This window comes from Topomyia yanbarensis, chromosome 3 (assembly GCF_030247195.1).
Source record: "Topomyia yanbarensis strain Yona2022 chromosome 3, ASM3024719v1, whole genome shotgun sequence".
NCBI classification, from domain to species: Eukaryota; Metazoa; Arthropoda; class Insecta; order Diptera; family Culicidae; genus Topomyia; species Topomyia yanbarensis.
The window spans coordinates 337,061,127-337,076,954 of record NC_080672.1 but is presented as its reverse complement, the minus strand read 5'-3'; positions in this window follow the sequence as shown (position 1 = coordinate 337,076,954).

The following is a 15,828-nucleotide window of genomic DNA, read 5'->3' as shown; positions in this document are numbered from 1 at the left end:
ACCACGCAACGAAAATATTCCTAAATTCCATGTTCACCATTAACAGAAACTATCCCTGGCAGCACTGCTTCCGCGAAACACAATCAGATTAATTGTAATAACTTCTGTTCTACTGATAATATTTATAACTGTTAGTGCTAGTTATTAGTCCTAGTTATTAGCCTTACTTGTACTGATGTAAACATATGTTGTGTAAACCAAAAGTTGAAGTCGTTTAGAAACGTGATTGATGATTCTATCAGCATCTTGAAAAATCATAATCTTCGCAGAATTCTATCTTGAGAAGGATTCCACCAGACCTCTAGGAACCTTAGAAATGCGGATAAGAATTCAATCGAAATTCTGAAATACAGGTATACCTCCATAGTACGTACACATGCCATCAATTTTTTTCCTTTGATTTTGTAAGCTTCAACGAAGTATGACAACTTTTATGGAAATTCTATGGGTTTATGCATACTTTAGAGAAGTTGTGTGCTACTTACAGAAGTTCTATAAAGTCCAGTAAAGTATTTCACTTTAAGTAAGTCATAAATTCATTGTAGGAATCAAACAAGTATAAACAAATCTGCAAGCTTTAGGAACGCCCTACATATTCCAGGAATGTATTATATTTTGGGAGACTGCTGACTTACAAGTAGATATTTAATTCTTCAGATAATTTGTACGACACTCATTAGTTATAGTTTGGTTTTGTCAAAATTCAGAGTATCTCAATGAACTTTAAGGATGATCTTCGAAGGTCATATGTAATTTCAGTAATACTTCAAACTTTCTATACTAACAATTTCTATAGAAAACGGAGTGTTCACGATTTTCACACATATTTTACCAACTTCGTGAAATTCTGCAACCTGAACATTTAGAAATATTACAGTTTCAGTAGGTTTTGTTAACGGCTATCGGTGATTCAGTCAAGCTGCTTCAAGGAAATCCTACGATATTAAGTAGAATCTTAAGAAGCTCTGGAAAGTTCGCGAAGTTTCAAGAATATTCTAAAGATTTATGAAGCATCGTTTGAACATCAGGGGGCGTCTGCAAATTTTATAAAATTCTATCAAACTTAATAAAATGCCAAGTGCATTTCATGAAACTCACAATTAATTTCAACGAAGTATTTCGAGCAAACTTACAAAATTGGAAAAGTGACGAATATCAAAAAGCCTCTTCTAGCTTTAAGTACGGCATGTCCCAAGTATTACTAACTTTAAGGAAAATTGCAAAAATTCAAGACATTTTTCGAACATCAAAGAAGATTTTAGGCAATTTTGAAGGTTAATATCTAGAGCGGTGATAAAACGATTTTTGATGAACGATCTGCAAACATTATGTTCATAAAATTTGAGTGCTGAGTCTCATATATTCTAGGAGATACAATGTTTAGAATGGAATGGGCGAGATTCGCAAGACTAGCGACTTCGATGGAGACTGCTGATAGTACTTAAAGAGCTGAAAAAAAAGTATTTTCTCAACACTTCGTTTGGGGATCTTGTGAGCGTGATTAAAAAAATGTATCCACCATATTGGCGTGGTTCAAGAAATATTTCCTAGCTCAGTGAAACCTATCTTATGTAGTCAAAAACTGTGGTTATTATACCTTTTAGTTTATATGCCGACATTGTTTTAATGTAAAATCATATCTCCTTTGCAAATATATTTAAATATCCGTTTTCGGGGTTTTTAAAGTTCATTAACGATCAAAAACTGAAAGGAATAAAACTAATCTGAAATCCTGTATGTATCTGAGAAAAATTGTTTTTTTTTATTCATTTCCTTTATTTGATAGGCACAATTGCGTTAGCTTGGCGGTGCCAAATGCTTTTGTTTTTACATTTTGGATATCTTAAAACTAGGAGGTTACAATGTTGAAATATTTTTTTTTTACAAAGGAAAAGAAAGTTTACAGCTATCTTAAGACTAGAAATAAGATTCAATATACAAGAGAGGGCCAAAAGATTTTTTTATGAAAAAATTTAAAACAAGGGATTCACTTTAAGAGAAAAATTGTTATCGCGCCCACAAAACGAGAACTTCTGTTTTTTTAACCCACCAAATTTCGGTTCGTTCCCACAGTTTGAAAAATTGAACTGTTTTTATTACACGAATCAAATAATACATAAAACAATTCCTTCTGCTTCAGGTAGATCAAAAAATTAAGAAAATCTTCAGCGAATTTATCTATGAATTTCAAGCAAGTATTACGAATTTCAGAGATTCAGGATAGTTCTAGAATTTTAAAGAAGTGCTAAATAAAATTCTACAAAATTCTTAATAAATTTGCCGAAATGCTTAAGACAATGCTACCAATTTCAAAGGAACTTACGGGAGCATGGAAATGTTTTAACACTCCATTTTCAACCATCCTGGTTGATGGAAACCAGGGATGTAATGCACCTCAGAGCAAATAAAGAGAAGAATAAAAACGCTCTTTGCACTTTTCATGCGAACCACCGCTCTTCTCTTTCACAATTTCCTCACTTCGGTGTGTGCTGCTCCCATACGTGTATTCCACGGTGTCTTTTTTTTTAACAACTTTATGCAAAAAAATTCAGCATGTCTGAAACTTCAGGATATGAAAGAATGGACTTTCCCCTTTTATTTGAAACCAAAATCAAAATAATCCGTCGGGGGGTCTAGAGCAACTTTGTTTTGAAGTTTTTTTTTCGTGAAAACAGATTTTACAATGGAACTAGTTCATATTTCTGCCCCCAGATGGTGCTTTATACATTCGAACAAAACTAAAAGTAAGAATCTGATAGATTATTTAATTGTCTACAACTTCGTTACCAACTAGAAACCGTCTAAGTTAGTTTCACAGAAGACCTAGTGGTTTGTCAATTCACAAGCACTTTTTTATTTGCCAAATAGTTGTGTTTAGTTCAATAGTGAATTCAGCGGAATTTGAAAACTTGGAAAGTCTCACCTTTTAGCTGAAAATTACAATTCCCTGATACAGGGCACCATTCATATTTTTGGGATGAGAAGTTTTAGATAAGTGTTGACCAAACTAGTATGATATTAATATTCTTTTTCATGATGGTAAGTGATTCCTCCCGCAGAAACAGCTTTTTCAATTATGTATGCCCTTTTTTTCATTTTTTCGATTGATCTCAGGGATGACTTATAACTATTCTTACATGAATCTCCTACTCTGTTAGCATCTTCGTATAAAATTTACTTGTCCTGAACTTCAACCTTTATATTTGAACATACTCAAGGAAACTTTTAACGCACCATTGCAATATTTCGCGGATTTCATTGCAACGCTTGGTTAAAAACGCTGATTATCCGTTTTCAAAATTAACTCAGTGTGACAAACAGTGAACAAAAAACTTTGAGTTTTTGGATCAAGTTAACTTTTTTTGGGATATATTCGAGGACTTCTATGTATATAAGGTTATTGTTGTACTCAAATCATATTTTGTTTTCAAAGTAATACATATCGCATAATATAGGATCAATTTAGTAACGATATCTCGCATAATTGATAGGAAATGGCCGTAAAATCCAACTGCCACAATATGCTTTGCGGAGAAAATTTGAATAAATCGTTTCACACTAACCACTAATTTGGACAGTTACTGCTGTGGTTTGCGTTAAATTAGAAACGGTGTGTCCCATTATTTCGTCTTGAACGGAATTATAATAGCTGACTTAAGCGATCATAACCTAAGTTTACGACGTATGGTCTTTTCTAAAACATAAATGTTAGCAAACCCTTGTAACCAAGCAATACCTTCCGATGAATGGTAGTCCCTTCGAACCCATCGGGAAAGATTACAAACCAAAAGCACAAATAGTTTTCTGACTCTGTCAAACATCCTTATTTTCAGAAGTTCAATTAGAATTGTCAACGTAATGAATCCCGTCTAATATTTTCATGCCACTAAACCCAATAATTTTTTTGGTAATGTAATTAGTGCGAGAAAACATATTTCCAAACCACTAGGCCTCATGTGAAACTATCTTAGATATAACTTTGTTAAAATCTTAAACAACTTTTCCGGATGATTTCAGATTAATTTTTAGTGGTCATCAAACTTGTAGACAATTAAATTTTCTATCAAATTCTCACTTTTAGTGTTGTTCGAATGTATAAAGCACCATCTAGGGACAGAAATATGACCTATCTCCAGTAGTAAAACCTATATTGTTACGAAAAAAACTTCAAAAAAAAAGTTGCTCTGGACCCCCCGACGGATTATTTTGATCTTTGTTTCAAATGAAAGGGGAAAGCCCATTCTTTCATATTCCGAAGTTTCAGAGATGCTGAATTTTTTTGCATAAAATTGTTCTAATAAATACACCATGATTCTACTCCTTGGTTGCACACCTCAAAGAGTAGAAATAAAGAGGCTCTTTAGTGTGAATCTTAGTTCCACGCGCACGGAAGCAGAGAAAGCAACCAAAAACATTTTAAAAACGTTCTTCCGATCTAACTTTATCTGAATTGTAGTTTGATTCGCCTTCCTACCTGCTTGCCAGTGAGGGGAGGCACAAAAAGTGGCTCTTCAAGGTGACTCTTTGAACGAAATTCTGCAACTCTTGGTGCACAGATCTTTCTCTTTTTCGTTTTCAAGTTTCTCTTTGTGCGGTCGTTCTGCACATCGCAGTGTTTTTGTGATGCTCTATTTTTCATCAGTTTATTTCGCTCTTTGTGGCACATTGTGTGAGCAAATGGCAAACCTGATGGAAACCATAACATTAAAGATTAAGTACTTGGTGATAGGACAGTTTAGCACTAATAGGGTGATGAATTTAATGAATAGTATAATTTTTGTGAAGTTTCGTTAAATATTAAACATAAAAAGTAATATTTTGAATTTTATTTTTGTGATTCGATAGTACGTACGCCAAACGAAGCGAAGGTGTACGTACTATCGAGGTATACCTGTAGATTCTGTCGGAATGCTGAAAAACTGCGACCAGAATCCTAGAAAGTACCCAAACATGTGAGGGGCTACTTGGTTTGAAAAAATTGGTTCAGTCATCACAGAAGGATCGATTTGGCTTTAATTCTGGAATACGCTGGAAACCCGGGACTTCCAGAATTGTCGAAAGTGGACAATAAATTCAAAGAATCTTTGATCGGTCATCAGTTATCTAGATCTGCAAATCGAGGTAATATGAGGTCCATTTCAAAATTTTTTTTAATATGTTTATATTGGAAAAGCGAAAATGAAAGGAAAACATCTATCCGCGAATCCCGTGCCTTATAGATTTATTGGATACGATGTTCTGTTGACGAATCATATCGAAAAAGGGTACTGTCGATTAGCTGCCTCGTAAATGCGATTTTTTCGCGGAGTCTGGGAGTACACAACATAGAAATTTTTGCCTTTCTCATATGGTTCTAGGTTCCGAAAATGACAATTTTTGCGCTAAATTATTTGTTTTCCACAGGTAACCTCTAATATTAAACAATATGAATGCCGAGTTCAAAAGGTTATTCCATGCTTACCATTTATTAAAACTCGTTGAATTAAGTAAAGAAAATTTAAATTTTCAACTTTTTGCTTGGGATGTACCCTATTAGGTATAAATACGTTAGGCATACGGACGTTTGGCATGCATTCGTTAGGCATAGTCGATTCCGACAGCATAAGCCACTAAGTGACTTTACGCTTGTTCGGACATGCCACAGACTCAGGTGATTCGCATTTAATGCCGAAATATTCTGATTCCTGTGTGTAGAAGATAAATGGTTGAATCGCCAGGAAAATTCTAAGCTTGCTCATATGACCCTATTCCACGATTTTTTAAACTTTCTTCCTTCAACTCCTTGCTCTTCTTGAGTACTATGACTCTTAATATTGACAAATATTTCACACCTTCCAGTCCCTTGCTAATTAAATGTCGTTACAACACAAAAAAATTAGGCAAAAAGACGTTGGGCATAAATAATCATGTTGAAGTATCACTTCAAGGTGCTCATATTTTGTGCGGTGATGGCTTCGGGTGATAAGAGCTTCGAACTTTTTCTGATGTTGTAGAATTACTTTGGAAGCAACCTCGATCAACGTTTTAGTCTGCTGCATATACTTGAAGAAATATTTGCTCAAATAAAATAAACAGATCGAATGCTTGGCCTGTGGAAACTGAGCTTGCGTTAATTTCTCGACGTACAACCGATAAATTACAAATGACTAAAATAGACTCATCACTATTGTTTAAAATTAATCTCATTTGACTTAAGGCATGAATAACGTACATTAACTTAGATTGATATACAAGCATGGTGCAATTGTCCAAGAAGAAGATATAGGGGAACCCGGGGATAATAAGACCGTGGAGGTAATTCAGACCCCAGCGATTTCTCAGAAAATCGTAACTCTTTCTGACTGTCATATATATTTGTATACATAGATTTACATACCTTTTTAATCCACCTAGGAGTGAGATGATCCATTTCTCATATCAATACTTTCTTCATTCATTATTTTTTTGACGTAGGACTACGTCTTTGTTTGTTTTGGTTCAATTTTAAACGCTTATAATTTAGCCATCTCACGATAAATTTTAATTTTTTTTGCACACATCATCCTGAAATACTTCTAAGAATAGATTCCAATAGATAAACCCAAAGATTTGGTGCGAGATCAACCGAATGACCCTAAACCCCAAGAAATGTACGGTGATTACGTTCTCGAGGAAAAAACGCCAATTCGATTTGATTACTGTCTAGCTGAATCCACAATTGACAGAGCGAGTTGCGTCAAAGATCTCGGAGTTTTTCTCGATGAACAACTGACGTTTAATCAGCATATCAGCTATATTGTCGCAAAGGCATCACGCTGTTTGGGGTTCATAATGAGAATATCTAAGCACTTTTCAGATATTTACTGCTTGAAATCTCTCTACTACTCACTCGTTCGATCAACTCTGGAATATTGTTCAGTTGTGTGGAACCCTCATTATCTCAACGGTGTCCATCGAATTGAGCCAGTACAGCGCAGATTTGTTCGGTTTGCCCTTCGTCGATTGCCTTGGAGCGACCCTCACCAGCTGCCAAGTTATGAAAACCGGGGTTTGCTTATTGGACTCGATACATTGCAAGTGCGGCGGGATCTATTCCGTGCTATGACAATTTCGGATATTTTGCAAGATCGAATTGACTGCCCCGAGCTTCTCAGTGCGATAAACATGAACTTTCGCCCTCGCGGCCTTCGCAATAATTTATTCCTCCGATTACCTCTTCGCCGGACTAACTATGGAGTAAACGGTGCCATCATTGGTTTGCAGCGGACCTTCAACAGAGTGTCCTCCGAGTTCGATCTTCACATTCCACGTAGCAGATTAAAATTTGACTTTTTAAATAGATTAAGAAATTATCATTAGGACCACACTGAGTCTGTTGACATTAATTATAAATAAATAAATTTTTGATATCATGGCATTAAAAATTTACATAATGTGCAACCTAGTCAAAATATCACGCGTTTACACGCAGAAGATAGCGCTTTCCAAGTCCGGCACGACATATTTGTGTACCTAGCGCGCTACGCTTCTATGAATGACGTCATCATCGGCTATTTAAAGAACGGATTTGGCCGGACAAGCTCAGTTGTCTGTTGAACGGCGTGCGGAGCAGTTCACTGCACTGCATCTAAGTCCATATATAGAATTGTTTTAGATTCTTATTTCGATATATGATTAATATCACTGCATTCGCTACATTTGTATGCGTACTTTAGGAAAGTTACGATAATGACAAAATATAACTAGAAAGCTTGGTCTATACATGAAATGTATTGTCCATATTGTCTAAAATTTGGTTTTTCTTCACCGGTCCGGGTTTTTTACCACACACAATCGAAAAGTTTTTATAATTTTTAAAAGCTGATCTTGTGCTATAAAGATATTAGTTCGGTCACGGTTTTCTGTCTTCTTTCTTCAGATCTTCTCAAATATGTTTAATCGGATCCAATCACCTACTACAAATAAAATGACCTAACCAAAAAGGTTTAGTCCAATATGTAACATTCGATGTTGATTGGTTGTGCTTAAACTATACGTTAGAAATATATTTGATTTTTTATTACTCTAAATGTACTAAGAAAATAAATATTTTATATTAACTAGTATATTCCTACGTCTACAGTTCGTACAACTCCATTGGGCTGCCCCTTGTAGTTTTTTTTCTCAAAATTTAAGCGAAATACGCACACAACTAGACACAGTATGAACGTAATAAAATGAAAAAAAAAAGAAATTAATGAAGAAAATGCAGAAATCGAAAAAAATATTGAAATGAATAAAATAAGGAAATGAAACAAAATGAATAAAATAAAAAAAGACTTAATCCACCTGACAGTGAGACGAGACATCTTGCACATATCACTGTTGGATTATTTAGTAGTATGCATAGAAAAAAGCACGAACAAAAAAATTAAATTATTAAAGCAAAGAGATGATAAAAAGTTATTAAATACATAAAATGAGTAGAATTATTATAAACGAAATTAGCAAAATACATTAATCAAATAAGTTCAACCCATTAAATGAAAAATTGGACAACATAAAAAGTTATAAAATTAATTGATTCAAAATAACAAATTGGATGAAATGAATAATTGATTTTGGTCCGAAACCAGGATAAAACTCTTTTTTCTCTCCAGTCTTCGCGGTCGTTCCATTTTACGGGGAGTCCTTTTATCTTCTGAACGTGTTCCCGTGAGGTCTGACAATGGACAATGGAAGTTGTTGTTGAACGTTTGCGTAAGGTGTCGAATGATATAGGCGGCTGGCACTGCTTTTAGGGTAATTTCGGGAGAGATGCCGCGTCAGGAGAGATGCCGCACTCTCTATATCTCGTATATGGGGTCACTTTTATACGATAATATGATATTGTGAGTTTGTCTTTCGAAGAATTATAACTCTAGAGATGAAAAATAATCCTTTTTAATTACTCACGAAAATTTTATTAATGATTTTGTGCGTTCAGTTGCATCACGGAGTGCTGAAAAATTTTCAGCACCGCATTAAAATTTCGTTTTTTTTTAAATAGTTCGATTTTTTTTTGGTAAATCATTCAACCGATTAGCTGGGACCTTTTAGAAGACATTCTGATCATGAGCACGATCATCCATAATTTTAGAGGAAAATGGCATCGTGCGGCATCTTTCCCCTACAATTGGGAGAGATGCCGCATCAAAATTGCGGGTGAGATGCCACACTCAATGAAAGAGGATGCATAGCTAAAATGTATTTTTTAACCCCGGAATGTCATTAAATGATCATTTGCGTCAGGTATAGGTTCATAATAAGGTATATCCACAAACTAATGGACCTAACACAGTGACATATATGATTATGAGTCTATTTATCAATATATTTAAATGGGCGACATGTATCTAAGTATTAGTTACTTCGGTTTATTCTTTAAAGTTTCAGGCACTAATTTTAGTAAACGCATTGATTTGTAGTGATGTCAATTTTGAGATAAAAGCGAAAATTTTAACGAATTGATGCTTTTTCAAAATGAATCTTTCATGAACAAACCTAAGTTGTATAAACAGAAACAGAAACAGCCAAACAGTGCTTTTAAGGAACTGCTACTAACACATAGATATGTATATCGTACAAGCATATAGATAAATAGTGCCCTGAATTAAGTTACTCCAACTTAACCGTTACACAAGGTTGAGAAAGAAAAATATTTTTAAAATATTTAATAAAAAATGATTCTGGAAATGGTAGTACCTCCTTAAGAAAAGTAAAGGTGCTAGCCGATTTATAGGTGCAATCAAACTTCATGAAACTCAGCTGAAGACACTGAATCACAAAAACATCAATGAGAGCCAAAAATACTTTTGTTCACCATTTCTCAGTTTGTGATCACGGTGCGGCGTCTCACCCGCACATGCGGCATCTCTCCCGCAATGACCTTTTTTTGTAAAATGTTCATGGAAATTTGGTTAATTTTTTTTTTCATTACAAAAACTATTTCACAGTATTTTAGAAACTTGTAGCAATTGATAAAAATGATTTCATCAATTATTGAATTGTTTACTTCGATGCAGGATCGATTTTTAAAAATGTGCGGCTTCTCTCCCCAAATTACCCTATTATGGTTCCCTTGGCTCTACTGACAGGGGTCGGCGTCTACGCTTCCCCGTATGTTGCATGATCTGGGATCCAGTGAATTGATCGTTGCTGATTTCAATGGCTTAGACGAACGGGTGTCGGTGTTGGCCAGCTTCAATCGCGCGAAGTACCTAGAGGATGTCGGTGAAGATAATGGTTGCTGTGCTTAGTGGTGTTAGGGATATGACTAGGGCGATTGTAGTGGTTTCGGCGGTGAAAACAGAGCATTCAGATGGGAAGCGGAGAGAGAAGCCTGTTCTGTTGATGCTGTCTCAGATTCCAACCTCGTAATCCTTATTGGATCCGTCCGTGTAGATGCAAGTGTGTTTGGGAAAACGCCTCTGAACGAGTTGGTTGTCTACGGACCGTTCGTTTTTGAGGAATTCTCTGAGAAAATTCTCATGGGTTCAAACACCACACAACCTCATTAAAACAATAAATATAACCCGTGTCAAACTTCACAGCCATCAAAATATCATCAAATGGTCTCAATAACCCTTACATCCAACAAAATATGATTTTATGAGGGATCTCGGCCCATGGTGATGATGTCTTCATGGGTTGATCCATTTCAAACACCATGGGGGCATCATAAATTTTTCGTATGTTCGAATAAGCGAGAATTCATTTTAAAACATAATCAAGTTAAAAAAATTTAAAAATTCAGCGATTTAAACTTCGTTTTTTTGAAATTAAGAAAATGTCACTCAGTCCGGTATAACTAAACACTAATCAATTGTTGGTCAAATATTCAACAGATCCTAAGAGCAAAATGTGAACCAGCGGACTTAATGAATTTTATTTATTAGTGTACCATATACAGTAAACTTCGATATAACGTCCCTCGATTTAACCTACTTTTTTTAACTTTACATATTTTAAAATTTATTTTTCTGGTCCTTTATAAATTTCTCTTCAATTACGCATGTATTTCATATTTTAAGAATTGAATATGTTATACACAGTATTAAAACGTACTAATTGGGCTTCTATTGAGGATGTTAGCAATTGACTACTTCATTAAAGGTTTCAAGAGGTTTTTATCCAATTTTATTTGCGTATGATCGTAGTTTATCAAAACCCACAATTTATCTCAATAAATAATACATGATCAGTACGTTCTAACTCAAAACAAGATAAAACTAGAATTAATAACATTGGTGTGGCCATTTATGGATGGTTTCGGAACGGCGAAATCTGATTCTCTGGGCTCAATTACAATGTTTAAGTTCCATGGAATGCTGTGCAACAAAAAACAGAATGTGAAATGCAATCATACTTAATAACAATCAGATACAGTTGCTTCACGAAACTGCGGAGTATTACATTCGAATTACAGATTCTTTTTATCATTCTCGACGTGTGGCTCATCAAATTACATCAACCGTATGATCATATTCAAAGTAATGCGGACACATTTAACTCAGTTATCGCATATTGCGGAATTCAGTTCCTGGACTGATGATTAATTTTAAAGCTTGCCATCATGTGACCCATGAAATGACGTCCCCTTGACGGCCTACGAGGAATCCAGTGATGTTTATCACAATTTTTTCTGTTTGCTGCTGAGACTCCTGAATCCGGTTACAAGGACCAATGATTGTTTTCGTAACCTATCATGTGCCACATCAAACAAATAAGAGTGAGAGATCATATTTGCAGTTATACGGACAACTGTGCACGTTTTACGACCAGTTTGGGTATTAAGGAAACTGGTTAACGGAATGAATAATATTTTCAAAAATTCTTCCATCAGTCAGGAAGTCTATTGTAATGATTCAAGTTTTTAAATTGCTTTTATTTGATGAGGCGTATACGGTGTGAATATAAAAAAACATTTCTCGAGCTCACACAGAATAATAATTGGCTAATGGCTTAATAATTAGGAAAGGAGTGAAAATACTTTCAATATAATACTATGATAATTGCATTTTGGTTTAGATTTAAATTTTAATTCATATATGCAAAAACGAATAATTACATGGAACCGAACAATTTTCTTATAAGAAAAGTGGTTTCACACTGCTAAGTAGGTTAGATTTTAAAAATTAGTTACGGTTTGTCAAAATTCTACAAAATAAAGTACCATGAATAACAATTTTGTGAGTTTTTTACATGCTTCGATATAACGTACAATTCGATATAACGTACATTTTTTTAAATCGAAATGTACGTTATATCGAAGTTTACCGGTTTACCAAAATTATTTCGTCAGTCCAGTCGTCGTCGTTAGCGATCATCTCCGAGGAGCGTAAATGGTTCGGACTACTAATGGGTCCGACGGGAGCATTGGTACGGAAATAATACCCCAAGCTGGTTTAAAAGGACCCATCCATGGGCCTCAGAATGGGACAATTGAAAACTCCCGTTCGACCAATATAAGGGATGTCTGGTAATAATGGACCAATAATTGGTTCAGGGCACCAATACATTTTCTCATTTTAGTACCCATCTTATGGTCCATCCAGGACCCATTCCCATTTATGGTCCAGAACCCACGAACATCAGTTTTTGGGGTAAACTAACAGTGACGGCATGGTCCCTAAAATTCGGTCCCAGAAAATGGTCAATATGCTTCAAAACCAGTCTTGTTGAGTGCTTTTTCTCCGCATATTTTCAAAATTCGAATAGGAAACTGATTTTGTTACCATAACATAACAACCGATAGAATTTTAACGTTAATTGAGCTCATAACATGCAAGACCACCCAATGAATGAACAGCGCATGTACTGATGACATTAACAATAAACAATTAATCGCACTAGCCGAGATATCAAATGGACATTGCCCATATGCAGCAAAAGCAGTTTAAAACAGGACAACTGCAAACAGTAAGCGAATATGAGATCATTCACCTTCGCAACCTTCTCTGGATAGTTTATATTTTACAACTTTTTTGTTCAACTCCGCTGGCCGTTTTGTTTATGTTTACTGACCCAGCTGCACATAATTCACCGTCACTTTCAGTCGCAAATTGGCCACCAGCTCGTACCGGCAAAAGTCCGCCGCGAGAAGAGTTATAGAGGTTGGCAGGCCGTAAGGCACTATCAGCAGGCAATTATCAGCCTGCACGCGTCTATGAATCATAACAATTATACTCGAGCGCGCTTAAAAGGTTGCAGTCGCATATTTTTGACCTGTGGCGCATTTAAATTACAGTTACAGACGAAATCATAACAAAAACACGCACTGAAACAGGTATGTTTACGTACTGGAAAAATGATCACATTGTTGTTCATTTCCGTGGCATATTTCGGCCACCAACGTCGAAGAGATGGATGGCGCGCAAATTACGTCGTCGAAGATAGTACAATCGTGATGTTTTGCGTATAGTGTGAACTTTGATGGTCGATAGTTGATTAAACAATGTCGTCAACAGACAATCGTCACAATAACAAGCGAATAAATTTTACAAGAACAGGTTCATGGCATCAAAAGTCATTATGGGTGATTGTGATGATTGTTATGGTTCCTGAAAGCACAGCAGGAACTATCAACTGATAATATCTGTTGGATCAGATTTTATTTTCCGCTCATACATAACGCAAGCAAGAAGGATGCTGACCACCTGACGTATCGTTAGATTCCTACTTCAATCAGATCTGATTACAAGCGCACTCGCCATGCTCGGAAATATAATCAAACCTGGCATAGCTCACTGATTCCTAGAAACGAACAGCTTGAATTTACGGAGCGATACCCCTGACAAGTTCAACCTTCTTAGTATTCATTCATGTATGTACGAGCAAAATGAATCCAGCATCTCGATGGATTCGTTTTGATGTTTGATCCTGCTATTCAACATATACAAACAAGCGCCTACCTACTTCAAATTCCCAAACCTTGCCCACCTACGTCGTTGATCATAGATTTTATTTTTGTAAGCTCTTGGATGGAATAAAATGATTGCTGCGAAAACCCAATAAGCATATTCAAAATCAGAAGATGGGACTTACTTGACGAACATTGAAGGGTAAACTTTCAAATTAATAAGAATTGGAGCTTTTGGTGTTTTATTGTAGTAATTTTAATCTTAGCAATGAAAGTAAATAATTATTAAAATAATTCAATAAATAAAATAATTTAATTTAAAAAATCAATAAATCAATGATAAAAAGTTATACGATCTCTCAGAGTTCTGTAATGTTTCTTACCGAAAAATACTTTTGAACCACTGCACCGATTTTTATTGGTTGTAGGTCAAATGAATGGTGTTTAATGTAGTTTCAAGAAAATGGTAAACTTTGAAAAATATTGGGTTTTTTACGAACAAAATACGTATTAATTGGTTTTTCTTGATCTTCACTGCGAGGAGCCTAAACTACACCATACTTTTATATTTTTATTTGAAAGATTATTCAATTCTACACGACATGTCTAATCATATTAAACCCTCAGATCTAGAGGTTTCGGAGATACAATTTTTTGAAAATAAAAATCTATGTTTACACCCCACATGCATGAAAACGAAGAAATCGCATGGTAGGTCACCATACATCTCCATCGAGTCACAGCAAAAAAAAATCCATGAGTAACTTACAAGCTGGGTGCAACATTCGCTTCAACCTGGGAGCTATCCATTTACCAAAACTTGTTTTAATCCACCTAGCGGTGCAATTGTGCCTTTCTCAATCATGAACACGAGAATTTTTTTGTTGCTTATATTTATTAAAAGGTTTCAAATGTATACATTACAATTTTATTATACATGACTTGACAACTATATACAAGAAAAGAAATCATTATTCGAGTTCTAAAATTTTGCAAGAGAAAAACCAGTCACGGTAATATTGAATTGAAAAAGGAGCGAAATCGGTTAAGTCCCAAAAAGTCATAAACAAAACATATATAAACAAAATTTCGAGATAACATAAAATCTCGACGTTTCATGCATTTTAAATATGTTTGGCATCAAAAATACGAATTCGATTTCTGAAATTTCATGGGGTCCCCCCTTTGAAAATTTTTTTGAGATCCGGCTTACATGGAAATTTCATATGTGACCGGACGGTTTAGTCTATATTTCCAGGACCATATAAGCGATCCGTACAAAATTTTATAGACATCTTTGGGGATATTATAGCTATCATTTGGGACTAAGTTTGTGAAAATCAACCCAACCATTTCCGGGAAACTGATGTGAGTTCGTTAATTTTGAAAGATGGCAGTTTTTCCCGGGCACTTCCGGAATCGTCTATGGTGGTCAATGTAGTCAACGAAAGTTTGGTTGGCCGTCGGTGACCTAGAACTGCAAATTTAAGTTGTTTGAGAGACAATTTAGCTAAATTTTTACCTTTTGCCTTTCTTATATAGAAAGGTTATGCAATCACTCTGAAAAACGTTAACTTAATCCCGGCCCGGAGGGCCGAGTGTTATATCCCATACGACTCAGTTCGTCGAGATCGGAAAAAGTCTGTATGTGTGTGTATGTGTATTAGGGTGACAATGATTCATATGAAAAAAAAATTCGCAATCTACACCCCCTAGCGTCGTTCCAAATCATGAAAAAATGACACTGTCTAAATTTGAGCGAAATCGGTTAACCCTAACCCCTCCCCCAAAGAGTTTAAAGTTTGTATGGGATTTTTGGCCAAAATGTATGGGGAAACACTCGCAGTTCACAAAATCGCCGCTAGAGGTCGCTGTAAACTTCCGATCACTGACCTAGGAAGGAGTTAAGCTTTTGAAGATATGCTGAACAAGTTTGTCGAAGATTGCAAGACAATCCAACCAACCGTTAA